Below are 24,490 nucleotides of genomic sequence, written 5' to 3' on the forward strand. Positions count from 1 at the left end.
GTGTGGTTCTACTTTAAAAATTGCTCTGCAGCTAAGCTCTCACCTTTCTACGGCTATCTTTTAGTTATTTTTAGACTTCTACAAATCTCACATTTGGATAATTCTAATTCTGTAGCAATCTTTTGCATCAATCTCACAAACAGATTCTTATTCGAGGCTGGAAAATCTCAATCTTTGTAATACTGTTTTACCTGTTTATACAATTCAGCTAATTCTGTTGACTCTTTTCTCTTGTTCTTTCTTCTATTTTCTTTTGTTTCTTTTTCTTCTTTTATTTTCTCTTTCTATTTTTATTTTAGTGAACGATTTCTCATGCTAATACTTGGATCTTTTCTATTATCATCTCTTTAAAAGCAAACAAATCTTTCATATTGAGGGCAAATTTGATCACCATGGGGATTATATCTCAAATTTTTTCTTACTTAATATATCTTTCCTTCTTTAATACAAACATCTATAACATTGCTGCGATTGTAGCAGACAGAACTAACATACAGGTGTGTTGCAAACACAGATTCCATCTTGTCTTTAATCTACACAGGGTGATTGTAATAATCACAAATGTTGAAATTGCTGGGACTTGGTTTTTGCTTTGTTTGCTTTTTCATTGCCAAAACTCTGTCCAGTGTGGCCTTCTGGCTTTGGCCAACCGTCCAGGGTACCATAATGATCACAGTGAAAATAATCTTCAGGAAATCTCCCTTTCTACCTTTTTCAAGGCCTCTTGGGTTGCAACCAAGGGCCGAGATGCCAGTCTTCTCGGAAGCAAAGGTGATATCTCGGGATCTAGTCACTGGTGCTTTTAGTTTCCCTGGTACCCATAGCCCCACAGAGTTTGCTTGTCCCTTTTTAAATGCCATTTCCCAGTTCTAGCTGGTTAAGAAGAAATAATTAAAACAAAAAGAACAGGGAAAAGATTAGGCTGGAATACCTAAATAGACCTGTATTTTCCAAAATTTTAGGGATGTGCCAACTACAATAAGATTTTTCTAATTATTTTCTGCTTCAAGGGCGGGGAGTTTATTAAATCACCGCCTCCAATAGGCAAACTTGCAGCACCAATATGCCCCTGCAATGTGCTTATTATGTGGTATATAAACTTCTTCTCCACAACAACTATCAATTTTGAGACACTCGTCTATAATATTATGAGTTGGTCTTTCTCTTATTTGTGCTATAGCCAATGTAGCAAGAACTAATTGATTTAGGTTTCTTATTAATCTAATTGCTGCTGGAAGGGTCCCATCTCCCAGTCTCAAAGGTATCTAAAAAAAATCACTAGCAATGCATTCTATAATTAACTGGCTAAATACATAACCATAGCAAAGCAAGCAAATAAATTGTCTCTCTTTCTCTTCCCTCTTAGTTACTTTCAAATATAAGTTAAAGCAAAGTGTGCAAACAATACATGTCCATGGATGACACTTTAAACTATGTTTACTGCACTCCTAACGTTTTTGTCTCTGAGCTCTTTTAACAACAGGTGTTATCAATCTCAGTTTCTGGAATTGCAGTTCTGTAATCAATTCTAATAATGTTGCTGGTGGGTGATCCTGGAGGAGATCTTCAATCTTTTTAGGCCATTCCCACTGATTCAGAAAGTCTTTTTATTCTTTTTCTACCGGCGTTCTTCTGCCTCTGAGCTCAAGGGAATTGCGGTCCGCAGCCACTCCAGGATGCTTAGTTCCTTCTTAATAAATCAGGGTTAATATAAATCAACTTAAATCTCACTATATTATCACATTCTTGGAATTACATGTTCTAACAATATTTTAGCTACTGTTTGAACTGTAGCCCAAGCTGCTGGAAATGCTTTAACTCACTGAGTTAATTGATCTATTATAACTAACAAATATTTCTACTGACTTACTTTAAGCAATTCTATAAAATCACCTTGGATCTTTTGAAACAGCCTGTAGGCTGTTTTGCATCTTTTAGAGGGAGGGCTCTTTTATACTTTCTTATTTACTTTTTGACAGGTAAGACACTTCTGGGTAATTTGTTTTCTAATTTCAAATATCTTCATACACTCATAAAATTTTAAAAAGTGATCACAAAAGGCTCTTGTTCTCCAGTGTGTCTGTCTATACAAGTTATCTAAGATTTAATGTGCCACTGGTTTTGGCATCATAATCTTGCCATTAGGAAAAACTCATTTTCTCTCTTTAAATGTTGCTCTTAATTTTCTTATAGCTGCCAGTTTTGCTAGCGGAAGGGAAAGTGTCTCCTGCTGAATTTCTATTTTTTTATAAGGTCATGATTTCAGTATGTCTCTTTCTAAAGGTTGCTCTTTTTGCTTCTCTATCAGCCAAATTATTTCTCTGACTCTAATATCCCTCCCTCTGGTGTTCTTTTACATAAACTACTGCTATTTTCTTTGAGCCTTTTAAAACTTCAAGTATCTGAATTATCAATCTCCCGTGTATTAACCTTTTCCCTTGAGTGTTTATAAGTCTCCTTTCTTTCCAAATTTTTCTAAAAGTATGTACTACAGTAAAAGCATATTTGGAGTCTGTATAAATAGCCCCTTCTTGCCTTTTTAGTATTAATAATGTACGGAATAATGCATAAAATTCACAGGCTTGTGCTGACCAGGAGGGACGAAGGGAACCAAACTCCTTCATCCTAAACTTTTTCCCACTTCACCTGAATGCCAACCCATGTCATTAATTTCTAGATTATCTTCTTCAGTTAAAGAATAAATTTTAAGTTTTCTTTCACACGGTTTTATCTGTAAATTTAAGGCTATTATTAGATCTCTGCCTAACAAATTATTCTCAGCCTCTGGTATCAACAATAAATCATTTACTCCAAATTTGTTATCTGTTTCAATTTGCACTCCTTTTATTACAGGAACAGGGAAAGCCTCTCCCGTAATTCCGATTACTGAAACTCGCTCACAACTTCTCTCACATCCCTGGGGTAATTTTGTCACTGTCGACCGAGAAACTCTTGTATTTACTAAAAATACGACTTCTTCACTCTGAGGACCTACTCTTAGCTTTATTATCAAGGCCTCTTCTGGATGTAATTTGGTCCTCTTCGTTAAACAAAACTCTTGCCCTCTCTGATTCTCCTGAGAAGTTTTCTCATCTTGCTGTTTCTTTCTGCAATTTTTTTGCAGGTGCCCCTTTTTATGACAATAAAAACAGGTGGGTCCCGCACCCTTCAAAATGGGGCAAGAATTTTTTAAATGTTTTTTCTTGCGGCGGGAAAAATGCACAGGTCTTGTGTTCCTAAAAATAGATCCTGACATCCACTGCTTATTTTTCCTTGCAGATTTTTCTGTATTCAAAGCTGCCTGCATTTCTTGAACTGCTGCCACTAAAACTCTGGCATCTGCTTTCAGCTTTTTCTCATTTCTCTTTAAAAACACTCTTTGTGTTTCTCTCAGTAACTCTTGAAGTCCCCTGTCCTGCCAATCTTCTAATTTTTCCAGCTTTTTCTTGATGTCACTGCAAGATCCGGTCACAAACTGAATTTTTAACAGAACCTGCCCTACTGCAGTATCAATATTTATACTTGAATATAATTGCAAGTCTCTTTTTAATCTTTTTAACCATTCTGCTGGCGACTCATATTTTTTCTGGTGCTCACTCAAAGCTTTTCCTATATTATGTCTTTTAGGCACTGCCCTCTGAATTTCTTGATTTTCTTCCCTTCGGGATTCTCATTCATCTCAAAACTGCATTATCATCCCCAGTGGGCTGTCCTGAGGAATGCTCCCACCCGAGAACCCCCCTCACGCTTCCCAGATACCTCAAACTACTGCGAATTTCTCCTACAATCTGCAGCCCCTGGGTCAAGGAACTTACTTTTTCCCTGACCCATTTCTGGCGGCAACAAACTAAGAAATCCCCGGTACCAGGAGAGTCTTAGTTTCCCACACTCACCTTGTGGCTCAACTCCTCACTTATTACTCTGTCACACTGCCTTTTCAATCTACCTGTTCCACTCCTATCTCTTCCTCTGCAATCTACTTGTTCCACTCCTCTCTCCCTCTTTCTCAATCTATTAGCCCCGTCCTCTCACCATCTAATCACATACTAAATTGCCTGCTACCAACCCCTCCAAGGAAATTGAACCTATTCATTCACTCTCTCAGTCTCCCTACTGAGTCAATTCCTCCTGCCCAAGGACCTTCCCACAGGTGCCTGGACCAGGGATCCCCTCCTTCCCCCTGGGTCAAACCCTCCCGGGGTCCCCACTCATTCACTTTTCTTTCACTTCCCTCATTTCCTGGCCAGTCTCCTCTCGGAGAACGTGAAAACGCAGTACTGGGAGGTCCCACTCACTTCGGGGGTCCGAGACTGCCCAGCCCTCGTCTCAGACACACCACACACACTCACACATGCATACAGCCACCCCCCGACCCAAAACCCTGTGATACTCACAGCCTCCTTTTCTCACGAGGGTCTTTGTGCACAAAGCAGTTTTCTATGGGTACTCTCTCTCCTATAAGCCAGCACTCTGATGGCAGCCTCTCTTGCGCGCTTCCAATAACTAATTTGCTTATGCGTTATTGTAAAAAGAACTCTCTTTTCCCAAGGGAGAGTGGTCTAGCCTAGGGAACACTTAAAAGTCTGGTGGGGAGCTCCTTCCCAGAAGCTATCCACCTCCCCGGAGTTAAAAGAATCTCCCGGGTATCGGCACCAAAATTGTTATGTTTGCCCAATTATCCCATCAAAAAAAAAAAACAAACAATATTTAAGGTAGCAACAATTTTAATTGAATAGTTAAAAAAAATATATATATAGGGATAATTTGGTTCAAATAATAGCGCATAAGCAAGAGATACCATGGGGTATGGAGGGCAGGGATCAATGACCCTTGTCACTTCACGTACAAGCTTGCCAAGTGAAAATCACCCCTTATATGCCATGTGTCAATACCATCTCCTCCTATTTTTGGTTTGTCACTTTTCTGTCTCCGCCCTCATTACCACCCTTATTACACATGCGCCACCACTCGGTTTGGTGGTCGCACAAGTCTTTGGCGGTTGTCACTGATGAAGGCTCTGTAGTCTTCTTCGTTGTCCTTTAATTCACCTTTGGGTTACACATGTGCACCAAGCCAGTACAATGTAAGCCAAGACTAACATATCACTGCATCTACATATCAAGGCAATAAATCCCTTATATTTAGCATTTTCTTGGGACCCAACCAGGTTCTTGCTCATTTTTAGCAACTATATCTTCAGCTTCTTGCCTGTGGTCCTTGAGAACATCTGCTGAGAAGGGGGGGTGGGTGTAGCCCTTCCTTTCCCTCTCTTATTTGGCATTAAAACTTTTAACTATTAACTGTTTTATTATTCTCAAATATTAATTACAGTATCAATATGGACTACTGTTTCAATTTTTATCAGCACGAATCATATCTAGTTATCACAGTAATTATATATATTCATAGTCATTTTGTCAGCTTTTTTTGTACTCTTTTTAAATTACAGGCTCGGGGGAGGCATTTTGGGGTCACTGGAGACATTTCAGGGGCACATTTGGGGCAGTTTTAAGTCTGGGGAGGTAATTCAGAGAGAACTTGAGGGTCTGGAGGACACTTGGGTGAGCTGGGTGGGCACTTGGAGGGGCACTCAGGGATTCTGAGGGACAGTTTGGGGTCTGGGGCAGCACTTGTGGGTCCAGGGGGGCCCTTGGAGGTCAGGGAGGGGAATTTGGGGCCCTTCGGGGTCTGGGCGTGCACTTGGAGGGACTCGAATAGGGCTCTCTGGGGCGCGGGGAGTGATGGGAGTTGTAGGCACGGGTATCATACGGTTTAAGTGGGCTATAAAGCATCATGGGAGTTCTGTGCGCAGCTGCAATGGCTCTCAGTGGGACGCGGGGCATGACGGGAGATAAAGTCCCGCCTTGAGTAGCACAGGACGTGCGCCGCGGAGCATGGTGGGAGCTATAGTCCCAGAAGTGGATCGAACGCGGCGTTTGGGGGTCCGGGAAGGCACTTGGAGGACACTTTTGCGTCCTAGCCGCGACTTGAGGTCCTCGGGGGAACGTAAAACGTTCGGGAGCCCTTGAGGGAAGCTCGGGGAGCTCTAACCGGGCTGCTTAGGACGCGGGGTATGGCAGGAGTTTTAGCCGCAGGACTGTGTTCTGAGGGTCTCTGGGGTCACGGGGGATGAGAGGCGATGGATTCCCAGAAGTGGCTGTACCGGCCATCTGTGGGGTTGGGAGCACGCAGGGGATCCGGGGATGCTTTTGGAGGGAACCTGAATGGGCGCTGAGGGGGCACTGAGGGATCCTGGAGGGTCTGAGGGAGACACTTATGAGACAGATGGGGGCGGATCCCGGTGTTCTTTGGAGCGCAGGGTATCACGGGAGTTGTAGTCCCGACTACAGTGGGGCTATATGGGGCCGCGGGGCATGATGGGAGATGTAGGCAAAAAGAAATATGGCACCCATCTAGGCACCGCCCCCAGACCCAGATCCCAGGTGCTGATTGGCTGCAACTGCTGATGGGCGGGAGCCTTGGCAAATGGGATGCATTGTAGGTGGGAACAGCCAAATCACCCTCCTCCAGTCCCTTCCACTACAGCCCAGTTCATTCCCAGTACAGACCAGTATAACCCCAATAAAATCCATTTCATCCCAGGTAGAACCCACTTCAACCCCAGTGCCCCTCCAGTTCCTCCCAGTGCAGCCCAATCTATCCCAACACACCCGAGTTCATTCCCAGTTGTTCCCAGTTCCTCCCAATGTCATCCACAGGATGCCCCAGTGTCCCCCAGTGTTCCCTGCAATATCCCCAGTGTACTCAGTTTCTCCCAGTATCACCCAGTGTCACTCCCAGTATGTCCCAGTGTCTCCCACAGCCTTCCCAGTGTTCCCCAGTATGTCCCAGTCCTCCCCAGGGATTCCAAGGACAGTTTAATTTCTCTCGGTGGCCGTGGCAGCCAAACCCAGCAGTGGGGTCAGTGCAGTGCCCATGGCCACAGCCCCTTGCAGTGGCCCCGTGCAGCTTGGGCTGATGATCCACCCTCACAGGTGGCCCAGGGCAGCTCTGCAGTGGCTTTGGTGTCACCTGGGGCTGGCACACACCTGAGCAGTGTGTCTGTTTGCAGTGGGGAAACTCAGCAGTTTCAGATTGCTTCAAAAAGCCCCCAAAAGTTAAAACCCCTCTTAGGCTGAGTGCAGCCAGCTCTCCAAGCACAGCAGGTCCCAGGGGAGTGAGGACAGACAGGATGGGGCTGGGCAATGTGGAGCAAGGTTGTCCACACTGGGTCAGAGCTCCAGGCACAGATTCTGTGAGCAGGCCAGAGCTGCTGAGGAGAGACCCTGGATCAATATCAATCACAGAATGCTGCAATCCACTCTGCTCTAAAGAGAAATAAAATAAAATATATCCTTTAAAATAGGAATGTGTATTTCTTACAAGGTCCTTGAAATCTTGCTCCATAACTGGACTAGGAAAATTTAAATGACTCTCTCAGGGCTTTGATGTTTTTTACATCAAACTCAGCCCCTGAGAGTGTCTTGAAAAAACTTCTCAAGAACTCAAATTTAAATTTAGACTCCAAAGTTCCTTGAAGTTTTATGGTTCCCACTGAGGAACATGACTGAGAAAGTGTCCCCCGGTTCCAGTTAGAGCAGAACACTGGAGGCAGTGATGAAAGCTGGGGACACACAAGGCAAAGGTGTCTCTGGTGCTGAGCAAAGCTGGATGTGTTTGAGGAATGCACAGGGCCAAGGCCTGAGCACCAGCCCCTGGCCAGGCAGATGCTGTCCCTCCCTCCTTGCTCAGGCCTCTTGCCGGGATGGGCACTGGCATGTGGGGATGTGCAATGGCAAGGGCAGGAGCATGGGGCGGCCCCTGCCAGGCTGCTGAGCAGGGACAAGGAGGCAATGAGGCCCCAGGCCTGCAAGGGTCACTTGTCTCCTGCTCCTGCCTCAGGCCCAGGCCCAGCAGCCATGGCCAAAGTGCTGCCCAAGTTGGCTCTGGCAGGCCTGTCTTGCAGCTGCTGCACATGCCTGTGCCCTGTGCAGCCCAGGCTGTGCTACGCTGTCCCTGCCCTGCGCCTCTGTCCCTGCAGGCTGTCGGCATCCCCCAGCTGCCCCACCTGGCTGGCCCCTTCCTTTGCTGACAGCTCTGCCTCCTGCCTGCCTCTGCCTGCCCACACAAAGCCTGGGGCTGATACCAAAAGGCTTCATTCCATTTTTCCCCTGCCTGTGAACTTTCAGCACAGGAACAAGGCATGCAGGGGCTGCTTTCCTATCAAGGGTGGTTGGAAGAGAAGAAGACATCTGGCTCAAGGGTGCAGGAATAGAGAAAACAAGGAGTGAATCTGGGAACTTGGGTTTGATTTTATGGAAGTCGGTAAATTGTAATTCACATTTAGAACTGTATATAAGCAACATACTGGTAGAATTACATGTCCACATAGTGTTAGGAGTTATCCCATGTTGGACCTCTGGCCTGAGTAAATGATACCCTCTGAAATTGCAAATGAGTGTTAAGGAAACTTATTCTGATATATGAGAGATTTGGTGAGAGTCTGGCCTCCGAGAACCGAGGAGTCAGCTGTGACACTGTGCAAACTCATGGAACAATAGGTCCATGGTGACACAGCAGAGCCCCATGGAACCAAAATCCATTTGGGCACCTTGGGGCCGCATTGAACCAATGGTCTATTGTGATACTGCGGATCCAAGGAGACCATTGTGACCCTGAGAAACCTCTTGGAACCAAGGGGCCATTGTGACACAGCAAGGCCTGGTGGAACCATGGGTCCATTGTGACACTGCAGAACCTCACGGAACCAAGGTGACCGTGTTCTACTGTGGAACCTCATGGAACAGAGGGTCCATGGTGACACTGCAGAACCAAGGAGACTGCTGCTGGCAGTGTGAGAGCTCATGGAACCAGAAGTCCATTGTGACACAGCAAGGCCTGATGGAACCAAGGGTCCCTTTTTAAACTGCGTGGCCTCATGGAACATGAGCCATTGTGATACAGCAGAGTCTCAAGCAACCATGGAGGCCATTTTTACACTTGGTGGCCTTGAGAAACCAAAGGGCCATTGTGGCACTTCAGAGCCTTGTGGAGCCAAAGGGACCACAGTGACACGGTGAAACCAATAGGGGCTCCATGAAACCAATGGTCTGTTGTGACACTGCAAGGCCTTATGGGATCATGGAGACCATTGTGGCACTACAAGGCCTCATGGAAGTAAGGAACCACTGTGACACTGTGGGGCCTTGGCAGTCCAAGGGGCAGTTGTCGCACTGTGTGGCACCATGGAACCAAGGAGTCCATTGTGACACTCCAGGGCCCCATGGAACTAAGGATCTATGGAACAGTGCAGGACCCCATGGAGCCAAAGGTCCCTTGGGACATTTTGCGGCCTCATGGAATCCTGGAGGCCATGATGACACTTGGAGGCCTCGTTGAATCAAGGGGCTCTGCAGGGCCTCATGGAACCAAGGAGACTCCTCTGACACTGTGAGTCCCCATGGAACCAAGGGTCCATTGCGACACTGCAGCAACAAGGAGACCCTGTGACACTGCAAGGCCTCATGGAAGCAAGGGACCATTGTGACACTGTGGAGCCCCATGGAAACAAGAGGCCAGTGTGACACATCTGGGCCTGATGGAACCAAGGATCCAATAGGACACCACCACTGTGACACTGCAGGGCCCTATGGAAACAAGGGAACAGGGAACAGGTCTGGTTGGCTTGGCCTGACTGCTCCAACTGCCCTTGGCATGTCGAGGGTCTCTTCTCATGTACCCCTGAAACCCTGGGGCTCTGGACTTTCCTTCAAATGGGAAAGAACTGCTATTCTCATTCAAGCATCCGTGGCCAAAATGGGATTCCCCCTCCAAAATTCCCAATATCCAGGGATTGCTCCCACATAAAAGCTGCCATTACAACACGTCTGGCTGACCTTGTCTTCCTGAGAGCTGGGTCTCACCTGCCTTCAGACACTGGGGCTCTGTGCTTTCCTTGCTATGGAAGAAAAGAAACATCCCTCCTGCACAAGCACCCATGACCAAAACTTGTACTTGTCCTCCAAAATTCCTGCTGTCCTGGGGTGACGTTATGATGCTTGTATCCCCATTCATCTGTTCTGTGCCTTTAAGATTGGCTCTGAAGAGTGGAAGTTTTGTTTGGGTTTCTCTTATCAGGGACGCAGAGACAAGCAGTCCATAGAGCTGTTTTTCGCATCTTGCTTTCGGCTTGCTGCTTTGCTTGCTTGCTTTTCTGCTCTTGCTTCTGCTCTCGCTTTTGCTTCTGCTTATTAGCTAGTTTAGCTAAACAGTCCAAATTCCATCCTGGACTGTTTCTCCTCTCCTGTTCCTGTGACCATCTCGAACCTGCTCCGCACTGGGACCCGGGAACGCGGAAGGTTTGGCTGCAGCAGCTGCCCAGCGCCGGAGGGACTGAGAACAGAGCAACCACCCCCGAAAGAGACTTTCGGATTTTGTCATCTTTCTCAGAGCGATGTCATGAGCTATTGTTCATTTTGTGTGCTGGGGGGTGCTGTGCCTGAAATAAACAGATTCTTTCCACCTGTCTCCAAGGAATTTTTCCCCGAACCAGTTGGGGGGAAGGGCCGTGTGGGTTTACTTTCTGGGGGGGCCCTCCTTTGCAGATTCTGTTACAAATTTGCCCTAAACCAGGACAAAATATTGGTGCCCAAACGTGGGGCTCGAGAGAGAGTGGAAAAAACCCTGTTTTGACTGCATTTTGGTTGCTATTATTCTGTGTTCATTTAAATCAGCTAATAGCCATGCTTTTTGAATTCATAATGTCTATTGGGGTGAAGGTTTGCATGCATTTCTGGTCCCTAGGGTTTTTTGAGATTTTAATACCTCTCTGGTCCCTAGGTTTATTTTCTTATCCAGAAATAGCTTTAGTATTGCCCCTAATACGTAGTTTTTACATCAGAGGGGCAGTGACCAGAGTAGCTATCCTGCTGGGCTTGGTGGCAATAATGTGCAAGAAGTTTATAAACATGCTAGGATCTGCTCCAGGTATGAATGGTTCATGGCTATGGTTATGCATCCAGTTTGTTGCAGGAGGAGCAGGAGGGAATGAGGTTTTTCAGCCTCTGCTTTCCTCCTTCTCCTATGAATCAGTTGCATCACTAGAGAAGGATGTTCAGTTTCCCCTCAATGTTAAAGAAACCATCTTCCTGGTATTCAATCTGGTAACCTTCCTCTATACAGCCTGCTGCTTCTCTAGAATGAGGGCTGAGATTTCTAGACTGGCTGATGAGACCCCTGACTCAGGAGTAAACCCCGGTGTGGAAAATCCTAAGTGGTGTGGGAAATGGGAGGATATGGGCCAAATCCTGAAGGAATTCTCTGACCCTATAGTCTGGGATTTTCCCCATGAACAAATTCAGAACCCAGCTGAGGTGGGGAAATATCTGAAAGAGAAGTACCAGGATGAGCCTAAGGAGAGGAAGGTCATTGCAGTGAGCTGGGCCCTGGCATATGCTTATCGCATGCTGCTAGACACTGTCGGGCAGCAGACAGAGGCAGGGGGGCAGGGAGATAAATCAGCAACTGTCCCGGTGACTCATGCTGCAGCCAACACTCCAGGCTCGAAGCCAGCATCTAAACCCATGGCTGTTGCTACCAGCACTAGAAGTGGGAAATGCACGGACAAGACCAATCAACCAGTGGATGATGATGATGATGATGAAGGAGAAGGAACCTCAGTGCCTCCTGACATAAAATCAGGAGTCAAAGCAGCAGGTGCAAGATCAGATGAGTCCTTTTCCCTGAAGGACCTTAGTGGCCTATGGAAGGATTACACTCGAAGGTCTGATGAATCCATAATTAGTTGGCTTGTCCGTCTCTGGGATGCTGCAGGTGAGGCTACAATTCTGGATGGCTTTGAAGCATGGCATTTGGGATCTCTTTCACAGGATCCTGTCATAGACCAAGGAATGATGAGGGGGGCTAACCCTCACAGCCTCTGGGAACGGGTCCTAAGAAGTGTAGCAGAAAGATACCTGTGTGCAGACGATGTCTATATGCAGCAAACTCAGTGGAAGACAATAGAGCAAGGGATCCAACGCCTGAGAGAAATGGCAGTGGCAGAGATTATCTTCTCAGATGATGTAACAACTAGGAACCCAGACTTAGTACCATGCACGTCTGTGATGTGGCGAAAACTTGTACGACTTGGGCCATACGAATATGCTTCTGCCTTAGCCGTCATGAAGGGGGATGAGAGGGATGAGACTGTGCTTGACATGGCAAGGAAGGTCCGAGCATATGCAGATGCTGTACATGGCCCGACACATGCCAGAATCGCAGCGGTAGAAACACGTCTGCAGAACTTAGAGGATAAGATAGAGGAGAACCATAAGAAGCTTAGAGAGGAGATTAAAGAAGACCTTCTCAAAATTTCAGCAGTACAGATCCGAGGTTCTGGTATCCAAGGCAGCCGTTTCCCAGATGGTGAGAGAAGGTACACCCCACGAGCTGAGCTGTGGTTTTACCTGCGTGATTGTGGAGAAAACATGAGAAGGTGGGATAGGAAACCTACTGCTGTTCTGGCACGACGGGTGCGTGAACTGAAGGAAGCCACCAGGAGGAAAGCAGCTCCAGTTGCCCGTAGCCGAACGGCCAGGTATGATGATGATGACATGTCTGATCCCCTCGAAGGAACATCCAAAACATACGCCCAGGGAAAGAAGAATAACCAGGCTTAGAGGGGCCCTGCCTGTAGCCAGGTAGAGGCCAGGGAAAATCGTGTTTTCTGGTCTGTGTGGATTCGTTGGCCTGGCACATCGGAACCACAAGAGTACAAAGCTTTGGTCGATACTGGTGCGCAATGCACATTAATCCCATCAAGACATGTGGGGACAGAGTCTGTTTCTATTGCTGGTGTGACAGGGGGATCCCAGGATTTCACTTTGGTGGAAGCTGATGTGAGCCTAACGGGAAATGAGTGGAAGAAGCATCCTATTGTGACTGGCCCAGAGGCCCCATGTATTTTGGGCATAGACTACCTTCGGAGTGGGTACTTCAAAGACCCAAAAGGACTCAGATGGGCATTTGGAATAGCTGCTGTAGAGACAGAGGGCATCTGGCAATTGAACACCTTTCCTGGGTTGTCTGAGAATCCACCTGCAGTAGGATGCCTGATGGGAGAAGAGCAACGAGTGCCAATTGCCACTTCCATAGTGCATCGACGGCAGTATAGGACCACTCGAGATGCTGTGATCCCCATCCATAAGATGATCCGAGAGCTGGAGAGCCAAGGGGTGGTCAGCAGGACCCACTCACCCTTCAACAGCCCCATTTGGCCTGTGCGAAAACCTGAAGGAGAATGGAGATTGACCGCGGACTACCGTGCATTGAATGAAGTGACTCCACCACTGAGTGCTGCTGTGCCAGACATATTAGAGCTCCAGTATGAGCTTGAGTCCAAGGCAGCAAAGTGGTGTACCACTATAGACATTGCCAATGCATTTTTCTCCATTCCTCTGGCAGCAGAATTCAGGCCTCAGTTTGCCTTCACATGGAGGGGCGTGCAGTACACCTGGAACCGACTGCCCCAGGGATGGAAGCACAGCCCCACCATCTGCCATGGACTGATCCAGACTGCACTAGAAAGGGGAGAGGCTCCAGAACATCTGCAGTATATTGATGACATCATTGTGTGGGGGAACACAGCTGCGAAAGTGTTTGAGAAAGGGAAGGAAATCATCCAGATCCTCCTGGGAGCTGGTTTCGCCATTAAAAAAGAGCAAAGTAAAGGGACCAGCTCGTGAGATTCAATTCCTGGGAGTGAAGTGGCAAGATGGACAGCGTCAGATTCCTACAGATGTCATCAACAAGATCACAGCGATGTCTCCACCCACCAATAAGAAAGAGACACAAGCTTTCTTGGGTGCAATAGGTTTTTGGAGGATGCATATTCCTGAGTACAGTCAGATCGTGAGTCCTCTTTACCTGGTCACCCGCAAGAAGAACAATTTCCAGTGGGGCCCTGAGCAGCAACAAGCCTTTGTCCAGATCAAGCAGGAGATTGCCCATGCAGTAGCCCTTGGCCCAGTCAGGACAGGACCAGAGGTAAAGAACATGCTCTGCTCTGCAGCCGGGAACCATGGCTTGTCCTGGAGCCTTTGGCAGAAGGTGCCTGAGGAGACTCGGGGTCGACCACTGGGATTTTGGAGTTGAAGCTACAGAGGGTCTTAAGCCAACTATACTCCAACAGAGAAAGAAATCCTGGCTGCCTATGAAGGAGTCCAGGCTGCCTCGGAGGTAAAAGGCACTGAGGCACAACTCCTCCTGGCACCCCGACTACCGGTGCTGGGGTGGATGTTCAAAGGCAAGGTTCCTTCCACTCACCATGCCACCAGTGCTACATGGAGCAAGTGGATTGCTCTTATCACTCAGTGCGCCAGTATAGGTAAACTGAATCGTCCTGGGATTTTGGAGGTCATTACAAATTGGCCCGAAGGTGAGAATTTTGGTGTCACAGATGAAGAGGAACAAGGACCAGTGACACGTGCTGAAGAGGCTCCTCCCTATAACCAACTGCCACCAGAGGAAACACGCTACGCTCTTTTCACTGACGGTTCCTGTCGCATCGTAGAGATGAATCGGAAGTGGAAAGCAGCCGTATGGAGCCCCACACGACAGGTTGCACAAGCTACCGAAGGAGAAGGTGGATCAAGCCAACTTGCTGAACTCAAAGCTGTTCAACTGGCCCTGGACATTGCTGAGAGAGAGAAGTGGCCAAAGATCTACCTCTACACTGATTCATGGATGGTAGCCAATGCTCTGTGGGGATGGCTGGAGAGGTGGAAAAAGGCTAACTGGCAACGTAGAGGGAAACCAATCTGAGCTGCTGGTGAATTGAAAGACATTGCTACCAGGGTAGGGAGGCTACCTGTGAAAGTCCACCATGTAGAAGCCCATGTACCCAAGAGTAGGGCCAATGAGGAGCACCAGAACAATGAGCAGGTAGACCAAGCTGCAAAGATAGGGGTGTCCAAAATAGACCTAGATTGGGAACATAAGGGAGAGTTATTCCTAGCTAGATGGGCCCATGATGCCTCAGGCCACCAGGGCAGAGATGCCACCTATAAATGGGCACGAGACCGAGGGGTGGATTTTACCATGGACAGGATTTCTCAGGTTATCCATGACTGTGAGACGTGTGCTGCCATCAAGCAGGCCAAACGAGTGAAGCCCCTCTGGTATGGTGGGCAGTGATCCAAGTACAAGTATGGGGAGGCCTGGCAGATTGACTACATCACACTGCCCCAGACACGCCAGAGCAAGCGCTACGTGCTGACCATGGTGGAAGCCACCACTGGATGGTTGGAAACCTACCCTGTGTCTCATGCTACAGCCCGGAACACCATCCTGGGCCTTGAAAAGCAAGTTCTGTGGAGACATGGCACCCCTGAGAGGATCGAGTCAGACAACGGGACTCATTTCAAGAACAGCCTTATCAACACCTGGGCTAGGGAACATGGCATTGAGTGGGTGTACCATATCCCCTACCATGCACCAGCTGCAGGAAAAGTGGAGAGGTACAATGGACTACTAAAAACCCAGTTGAAAGCTTTGGGTTGGGGATCTTTCAAGAATTGGGAGCAGCATTTAGCAAAGGCCACCTGGTTAGTTAACATCCGAGGTTCCACCAACTGAGCAGGTCCTGCCCAGTCTGAGTCCCTGAATGTAATAGAAGGAGACAAAGTCCCAGTGGTGCATATCAGAGGTTTGTTAGGGAAGACTGTGTGGATTAATTCTGCCTCGAGTACAGACAAACCCATTCGTGGGGTTGTCTTTGCTCAGGGACCAGGTTGCACGTGGTGGATAATGCAAAGAGATGGAACAACACGATGTGTACCTCAGGGAGATCTGATTGTGGGGTAAGAATGATATGCAATATCACTGTTCATTGGATGTTACTGCCATTGTCTGTACATTAAACCATACAGACATGAGATAGAAGGAAATGTGTAAGAGTTGAAGGTCTGGGCAAGTGGAAGATGGAGAAGGAAATGTGTAAGTGTCAAAGGTCTGAGCAAGTGATAGATGGAGCTTTAAGTGACTAAAGTGAAAAGGGGGAATCCTGCAGCTCTGTAATATAGGGCCTGGATTCAGTGGTCCAGTGTGGGGATGTGATGAAGGCATGATGGGTATTGCTTGTAATTTTGGGGAAACAGATAGAAATTTTGTATGAATAATGCATGATGTGTTGTAGTATGTTGATGATATGGGGATAAGGGGTGGAATGTCCTGGGGTGATGTTATGATGCTTGTATCCCCATTCATATCTTCTGTGCCTTTAAGACTGACTGTGAAGAGTAGAAGTTTTGTTTGGGTTTCTCTTATCAGGGACACAGAGACAGGCAGTACATAGGGCTGTTTTTCACTTCTTGCTTTCAGCTTGCTGCTTGGCTTGCTTGCTTTTCTGCTCTTGCTTCTGCTCTCGCTTTTGCTTCTGCTTATTAGCTAGTTTAGCTAAACAGTCCAAATTCCATCCTGGACTGTTTCTCCTCTCCTGTTTCTGTGACCATCTCGAACCTGCTCTGGACTGGGACTGGGAACACCGAGCATTCACACCGTTTGGCTGCAGCAGCTGGCTCAGCGCCGGAGGGACTGAGAACAGAGCAATCATCCCCGAAAGAGACTTTCTGATTTTGTCATCTTTCTCAGAGCGGTGTCATCTGGTATTGTTCATTTTGTGTGCTGGGGGGTGCTATGCGTGTCAAATAAACAGGTTCTTTCCGCCTGTCTCCAAGGAATTTTTCCCCGAACCGGTTGGGGGGAGGGGCCGTGTGGGTTTTGCTTTCTGGAGAGGCCCTCCTTTGCAGATTCTTTAACAAATTTGCCCTAAACCAGGACAGGGAGTCAGTATAACAGAGCATCCAGCTGCTAAAAGACCAAGGAAACAAGATCCAGATGGAAGGCAACAACGACTGGTTCAGTGGACTTTTCAAACACTGGGGGATCAAAAGCTGGCTTTCATCTCTAGTAAAGACTGTTTTGTGGGCTTTGTTTATTGTATTCATTGTGTTGGTTATTTTATTTTTTTTTTTTCTAAATTCCTGCAAACCTCTATGGCAGAAGCCTTCTTTATAGAAAACAAAAAGGAGGGAGTTGTGAGGGCCCAGAAGCCTACCATTGGAACTGTAATACCTCAGGGTAAAGTGAGGAAGAGAGGCATCCCTCTGAATGCAATGGTGACACCCATGGGCATTTGCAGGCTCATGTCGAAGCAGCAACTTTTGTTGGTATCACCCAGTTCAACTGCTGTTTTTTCCTTATATATACTCCCTCTAGAATGTTCTCCCCTCTATAGTCCCCTATTGGTCCTGGCTTACTGCAATGCTACCCTGCTTTCCCACCCCATTTAAAGTCCTGTGTCCCCAGACCCATATTATCTCCCTCTCTGGACCCTTTTCAGCGAAAAACACAGTGTTTGAAGTTCCACACAAAGACCCCTTTAGAGCCTCATTCACCAGCAGTTTAAGCAAGCGTGCTCCCAGCCCTGGGAGTGCAGGTCACTCACAGAGGCTGGCAGTGGGCAGGCTGCAACACAACAACGGAATGCACCAGGGAACCTGGTCTCTAATAAAAGGCATGAATCCCACAGGCCACACAAACCAATGCCTTGCCTGTCTCTACCTTTTCCTCCTACTCTCATCTCTCTTGTCACTTTCCCCATATTCTCTGAGTGGGAGCTTGGCTTCTCTCTCTCCTGTCTGCAGGTTCAAACACACATGTGACCATGCAGGGACAGCCTGACCCACAGGGAAGTGGGAGAGGACTCTTTGTCAGGAACTGTAGTGACAGGACAAGGAGGAATGGGATCAAACTGCAAGAGGTGGAAGAGATTTGATGATGGGAAGAAGTTCTTTATTCTCAGGGCGCTTGTCCCTGACACGGGGACCAGTGCAGAGAGGCTGTGGGTGCCCCATCCGCAGCAACGTCCAAGGCCAGGTGGGACAGGGGCCACAGCAACCTGGTGTGCTGGGAGGTTGCTCAGCTTGGAACCCGATGATCTTTAGGTCCCTTCCAAGCCAAACCATTCAGGATTTGATCATTCTGCCATCCCCATCTCCCACTGCGCAGCAGCCCTGAAATTTCAGTGACATCACAGCTCCCAGAGGGTTCCAGGTGGAAGGTCCAGGACCTGGAAACGAGCAGAGCAGGCACTTCACCAGCTGCGAAGCGTCAGTTGCCACTCGCTGTGTGCTCTGCCCCTCACTGCTGAGCTGTTGCTGCTGACTGGGCTTTTCCTGCTGCCTGCTCTGGAGCACCAATCCCAGCAGGATGTGCACTTCTGTGCCAATGGAGGTACAGTGCCATCCCAGGCAGGGGGGCACCCAGGTTGGGCAGGCTGCAGCCATGTGGGAATGGATGGTGTGGGGCAGGAAGCCCACTGGGAGATTGTGCTGCCCCTTGCAGAGTGCCAGAGACACTGAGGAGGAGATGGAAGTGGACATGGTGCTAGAGAGGGAAGAGATGATGGAGGTAGATGAGGAAGATCCTGTTGAGAAGATGGAAGTAGCGGAGAGAGACAACATAGAAGAGATGGAGGTGGATGAGGAGGATGACATCGAGGACATGGAAGTGGACGAGAAGGATGAGGAGGAGCCCATGGTCCTTGGATGAAGAGGGAGCCCCACAGGTAAGACAGGCAGCTGCTTCCCACGCCCTGCCCACACACACACTGGGTCCCCAGATGCCAGGCTGGGGCTGGGCTGGATGGCCCCGCTCAGGGACACGGTGCCCACAGGGGGCCTGGATTGTGGTGGCACAAGCACCAGCCCCGGCCTGCCCTGCGCTTGCCTGGGGCCAGGCCAGCCCTGCCAGCCCCGGCCCAGCCCCTGGGGCCCAGCTCCCAGCCCTGCTGGGCCCAGTGCTCTGCTGCTTCCTTTCTTCCAGGACTGATGCAGACTATGGCGCAGATGCCACGCCTTTGTAAATATGTTTGAAAGCTTCAAGTTTCTTGTAAATATGTTCACTGTGTTAGAAGATTTCTGTAAATATGTTTTGAAGATTGTTAGTCCATCGGATTCCATGTAAATATCTTCTGTACATTGTTGTTGTTATAGGGATTTTTAAAATGAAACATGTTCTGTAAATCCGAGCTTTTGCCAATCTTCGGCAAATAAATACTGTTTCTTTTTAGAACATCTCTATTTTTGCTACTCTTTTGGGCACAGGCAGCGTTTTCCCACTTGTGGGTTCCTCTTGATCCGAGTTCGCAGGGATGGAGGTCCCTGCGGGTGCTGGAACAGCCACCCTGGGTCTGGGGTCCGTGTGCACAGGGGCTCCCATTGACACCACTGCTGGCACTGGGCACTGCTGCTCTTCCTGCCCTGGGGCACAGTGCTGTCCCCAAGAGCTCAGCTCTCACCACCTCTCACCCAGGGGGCTCTCACAGCACTGGCCCCTGCAGCCATGCCACCAAAGCAGGCAGCAAACCTTCAGCCACCCTTCCTGCTGGAACCACAGGAGCTCCTGGGCCCAGAGCAGGCAGCAGGCCACAGGCATGTAAAATCCACCTGCACGCTCTGAAGGCCACCACAGCCTTGACAACTGGGGCACCTGCATCTGGGCTGCTGCAGGGGCTGATCTTTAAGGCTTGCAGCCTCCAAAGACTCCAGCCTCTGCTTCCCAGCCTGCTCTGCACTGCCCTGAGCTTGCATGGTTCAAGAGACAAAAGCCAAGCCAGGGCATCCTCACCCTGCCCGCATTCCTGCTACTGGCAGTGGCCACTGGCCCCTGGGTCCCAATCGGGTGACAGCTGCAGGGACAGGGCAGGCTGTGCTGGGCATGGGGCACGGGGCTTTGGGCCCCGAGGCTGCTGCTGCTGCTGCTGGGGGCCATGGGCCCAACGGGGCCCCGAGCTCAGCCCCTGCCCGGGAGCTGCCCCCAGAGCCCCACACTCCCTGAGCATCCCCATCACAGCTGCCAGGGGGAAATCCCACGGGATTTAGGAAAGAAATTCCCCATACTGACTAAACCAAGGGGTCCAAGGGGAAAGTCAGCACCAGCTGATGTTTACAGCACCTTTAAAAAGGTGGGTGGAGAGCAGGTGAGATCTCCAGGGTCACTGGCAGTGCCTGCTCGGCAGGTGAGGCGGTGGGCCTGCTCCCAGTGGGACACAGCACCTGGCTCAGACCAGCCCTCAGCCCCTCGCAGCTGATCCCAAGGAGCAGGCTCAGAAAGCAGTTTCAGACCACTTGCTGCAGATATTTCAAAGGACTAAATGTCATTCAAAGAAGCCACCTTGCACATTTAGTTTTGGTGTTGTGGCATGAGAAGCCATGTAGGTGCGTCTGAATGTGCACTCAGGGAAATTCCACTGCCATCCCAAAGGGAACACAAAGGACAGGCCTCTGCTTTCAGCACTACTGAGCTCCTCCTCCAGCAATGAAATCTCAGGAAGACGTAGGAATTGTGTGCACCAGGGAACCTGGCATCTAATAAAAGGCATAAATCCTACAGGCCACTAAGCCCAAAGCCTTGCATGTCTATACGTTTTTGTCCTTCTCTCATCCCTCATGTCACCTTCCCCAAAACCTACCATTGCACAAATGGTCGAGGCATGCACCCTTAGGGCATCCTAACACCTTTTTGCCAGCCTAGATAAGCCTACCAGTCAGAGTGTATTTGTGGTGCTAGTAGCCTCCCAAGTTATTTCCCAACATATACATGAAAAATGACCTTGCATTAAACGTGGGGAAATGAGGCATTTTCAACAGAATTGTAAAAATACAGGCTATTACCAGGGACCTTCTAGGTGTCACAACCACTGTCCTCACGGCCCCCCTCATCCACATGCTTTCCAAAACCAGCAAAACCGGTGGTCTGCAGGAAACCCCATACAGACGTGGAAAGGCCCCGCGCAGTGACACCAAATGTGAGGTTGTTCAGCCCTACTCTCCCCAGCCTCATGGAGAACCAGCACAGCGACCTTCTCAGATCCATCGGGACAGCTCAATTGCTGCAGAAACTCGACAGAAGACAGCTCTGCCCTGGAATCCAAAGGCAGCTGGTAAGAGCCTTTTCAATTCCAATCCACAATATTTATGTTCACCATATTCCAACAGGCCAATACGGGCCTGAAGAATGGTGCAGAGACATTTTGATTTTAAGCAACACCAGGGAAGGGATGGAGACACTCACTATACTACCTGATATAATCACCTTGACATCTTTGCAGGAGATAACTGTCCAGGGTCTATGCTTAGATCCTCCACTTTTCATTCCAAAAGGAACAGTTGCAGCCAGAGCCCACCTCCTACTGGACAGGATCACCACACCAGCTGATCCAATGGTGATATGGGCACAGATTACGGGCCAAAATAGACGCATTCTAAAGTGTGCTTTGTTGTGTAAAGGGAGAAAGAGATGTCTTTCAGGATTATTAGATACAGGACCTGACATCATGATAATTTCCTGCTCTGATTGGCTAAAGGATGGCCCCTGGTTCCAACTGCTGGAGAAATTATAGCCATCAGGAGAGCCACTACCAGCTTCTGGAGTCAAGACACCATCTGCATGGAAGGTCCTGAGGGCACAGTTGCTGCAGTAAGATCATTCATCACCTGGGCACCAATAACACTTTGGGGAAGAGACCTCCTGTCCCAATGGGGGACAAGGCTAGAGATCCTATCAACACCTCAGGGTTTCTAGACGGGGCCACTGAGCAGCGCGCCACCCTACAGTTAACCAGGAAGACCAACGACGCCATATGGGTGGATCAGTGGCCCCTCCCAGGCAGAAAGTTAAAGTACCTGCAGTCCCTCGTGCAGGAGCATCTTTCTGTGGGCCACATTGTACCATCTACTAGCCCCTGGAATGCGCAAGTCCTTGTCATACAATAGCCTGGCAAAGACAAGAGGCTGCTGGTGCAGGACCTTAGGAAAATCAATGAGGTCATTGAGGACATGGGTCCCCTGCAGTCCGGCCTGCCCTCAGCCTCCATGATACCCCAAGATTGATAGATGGTTGGGTTAGATCTAAATGACTGCATTTTTGACGCCCCCTTGCATCCCAATGACAGATCCGTTTTGCCTTTTACGTCCCTAAACCAACAAGCACCTTTACAGAGGTACCAGTGGACCGTTTTTCCTCAAGGAATGAAGCAGAGCCCTGCTATTTGTCAATGGCTTGGAGCCCAAATTCCCTCACCCATGCGAAAAAGATATCCTAATGCTATCATTTTTCATTACATGGGTAAAACATTAGTTTGAGCAGTGGCTCAAAACATTTTGGACGTTGCAATACAAGATGTCATTACGGCGGTACAGGAGAAAAGTTTTGAGATTGCAGAAGATAAATTCCAAAAGACAGACCCCTGGAAGTACCTCGGTCTAAAAACCACAGAGAGACTCCTCTCACCCCAAACACTGCACCTCAAGGACAGCCCAAAGACTTTGCGAGAACTACACCAACGCTGTGGAAGCAGTTTTGTTGTCGTGGCATGGGAAGCCATGAAGGTTCCTCTGAATGTGCACTCAAGATCCTTCCACTGCCATCCCAAATGGAACACAAAGGACAGGCCTCTGCCTTCCGCACTGCTGAGCTCCTCACCCAGCAATGGAGTCTCAGGAAGAGGAAGGAATTGAGAGCACCAGGGAACCTGGCCTCTAATAAAAGACATGAATCCCACAGCCCACATAACCCAATGCCTTGCATGTCTGTACCTTTTCCTTCTTCTCTCTTCTCTTGTGTCACTTTTCCCATTTTGTCTGTCTGGGAGCTTGGCTTCTCTCTCTCTTGTCTGCAGGTTCAGCCGCATGTGTGACCCTGCAGGAACAGCCTGACCTGCAAGCAAAGTTACATTGTTTCAGAGCACTGAGCGTCTCCCGACTGGGGAGGAACTGGGAGCTGGAGACACATGGTCCTCCTTGGGAGGAGCTCCTCCCCATCCCACACAGTGAGGAGTGGGATATCCACCACTGACCCCCCTCCCATCCAGCAGCACCCCTAAAGTGCTGCTTTTCCCTCCCAGAAATGCCACCCTGAGCTACAAAAGGTGTCCCCCTGCTGCCAGGCTGGCTCTGATCCACAGTGGAGGTGGAACCCTGAGCCCAGCAGACACTGGTTCCTTCCTCCCTTCTTGCCCAGATCCTAGCAGAGCACTAAAACTCCACACCAGGAGTGGATTTGGAGGCTACATGGAGAAAGGGGAATTGTTGTTGATTGGGGCAGACAGAATAAAATGCAGCTGCCAAAGAGAAATCAAAGCATCCCACAGGGTACAGCCAGGTATGCTGCACATCAAGGCTGTGTTGGTGTGGAAATACTGTATTAAAAGGAATTTATGATCACTACTATCTGCCAACAAAAATACACAGAATACATTAAGCTTCTGTTTTAAGTGCAGAAAAGATAAGAAATTCAGAGTGGTTTTCATCAGTTCACCACAAACACATCTCAATGGCCAGCCCAGCACTGGGGTGAAGGGGAGGCAATATTTGGTTGCTACCTCTTTATGGCCTTTCTTCTTCTCCTAATACAGGAATTTTGCCTGCCCAGGACAGTGAGTCTGCAGGTGAACGGCCACAGAGCTGCTCACAGATGGACAGACAGACCAAAGCTGCTCACCCTCCCCCCTTATGTGGAGGATTCCTTATTTAGCCTTTCCTATCTCTCTTCCTTTTACCTAAAAAGATACCTGGGATAGAGTAACAGCTTGCAGGAGACAGGGAGCATCTCCTACCAAAGGGAAGTGAAGGCAAGGGTAATTATTTTATGTTGCGGTGTGTCTTAAGCTTCTGGGTCCCTTTCCCAGGTGTGCCTATACCTCTCTCCCTTCCCCCTTGCCCCCATGCTGAGCGAGTCCTGTCAATCAGGCTCAACATTCCAGCGAGGTGTCCTGTGGTTGGTCAAGTTCAAAAGATGCCCCTATGCCCAGGGGTCATTGGCCAGTCTGGGTGTCGTCCCCCCATTGAGACCCAGCCCCCCTCACCTGGTTGGGTGGCTCACCTGTACCTCCCCTCCCCCTGTCCCTGAGCTTAAAAGGTGATCAGGCCATGTGCTCGACTATTCTGCTGGAGCAGCTGCTGCCGTCCAGACCTCTGTAACCATGGAATAAACTTCTGGACATTAAACCTTCCAGCGGAATCCTCTCCTTTTTCTCTTCACCATCGCCAGAAGCTCTCTCTCCTGAGGTAAACGGAGTTCCTGACAAGCCTGGACTTGCTCAGTGCCCAGCTGCAATCTCCAGCAGCCAAGGTATCTCTGGGGTGATTTACACCACAGTTGCTGCCTTTGGCCCAGCAGCGAGGGTCAGACTGGCCCAGGCACCATCTAACTGATAATATTGGGATTCATATTCCAATATTTTGGCGTCCCTGGGTGGGCAAGCGACTCTGCAGCCCGAGAACGGACTCCCAACACCTCGGAGAAGCTTCGGCAGCCGTGCATCCAGCTGGAAGGGCTTTGGTTGCATAGCCCTCAGCTAGAGACTTTGGGAATATTCCCAGAAGAAGTTTCGTGGACTGTTCGGTGCCTCTGGAAAGCCCAGCTCTTT

This window comes from Melozone crissalis, unplaced genomic scaffold, assembly GCF_028551555.1.
Source record: "Melozone crissalis strain CALT ecotype California unplaced genomic scaffold, PUWL_Pcris_2 ptg000096l_1, whole genome shotgun sequence".
NCBI classification, from domain to species: Eukaryota; Metazoa; Chordata; class Aves; order Passeriformes; family Passerellidae; genus Melozone; species Melozone crissalis.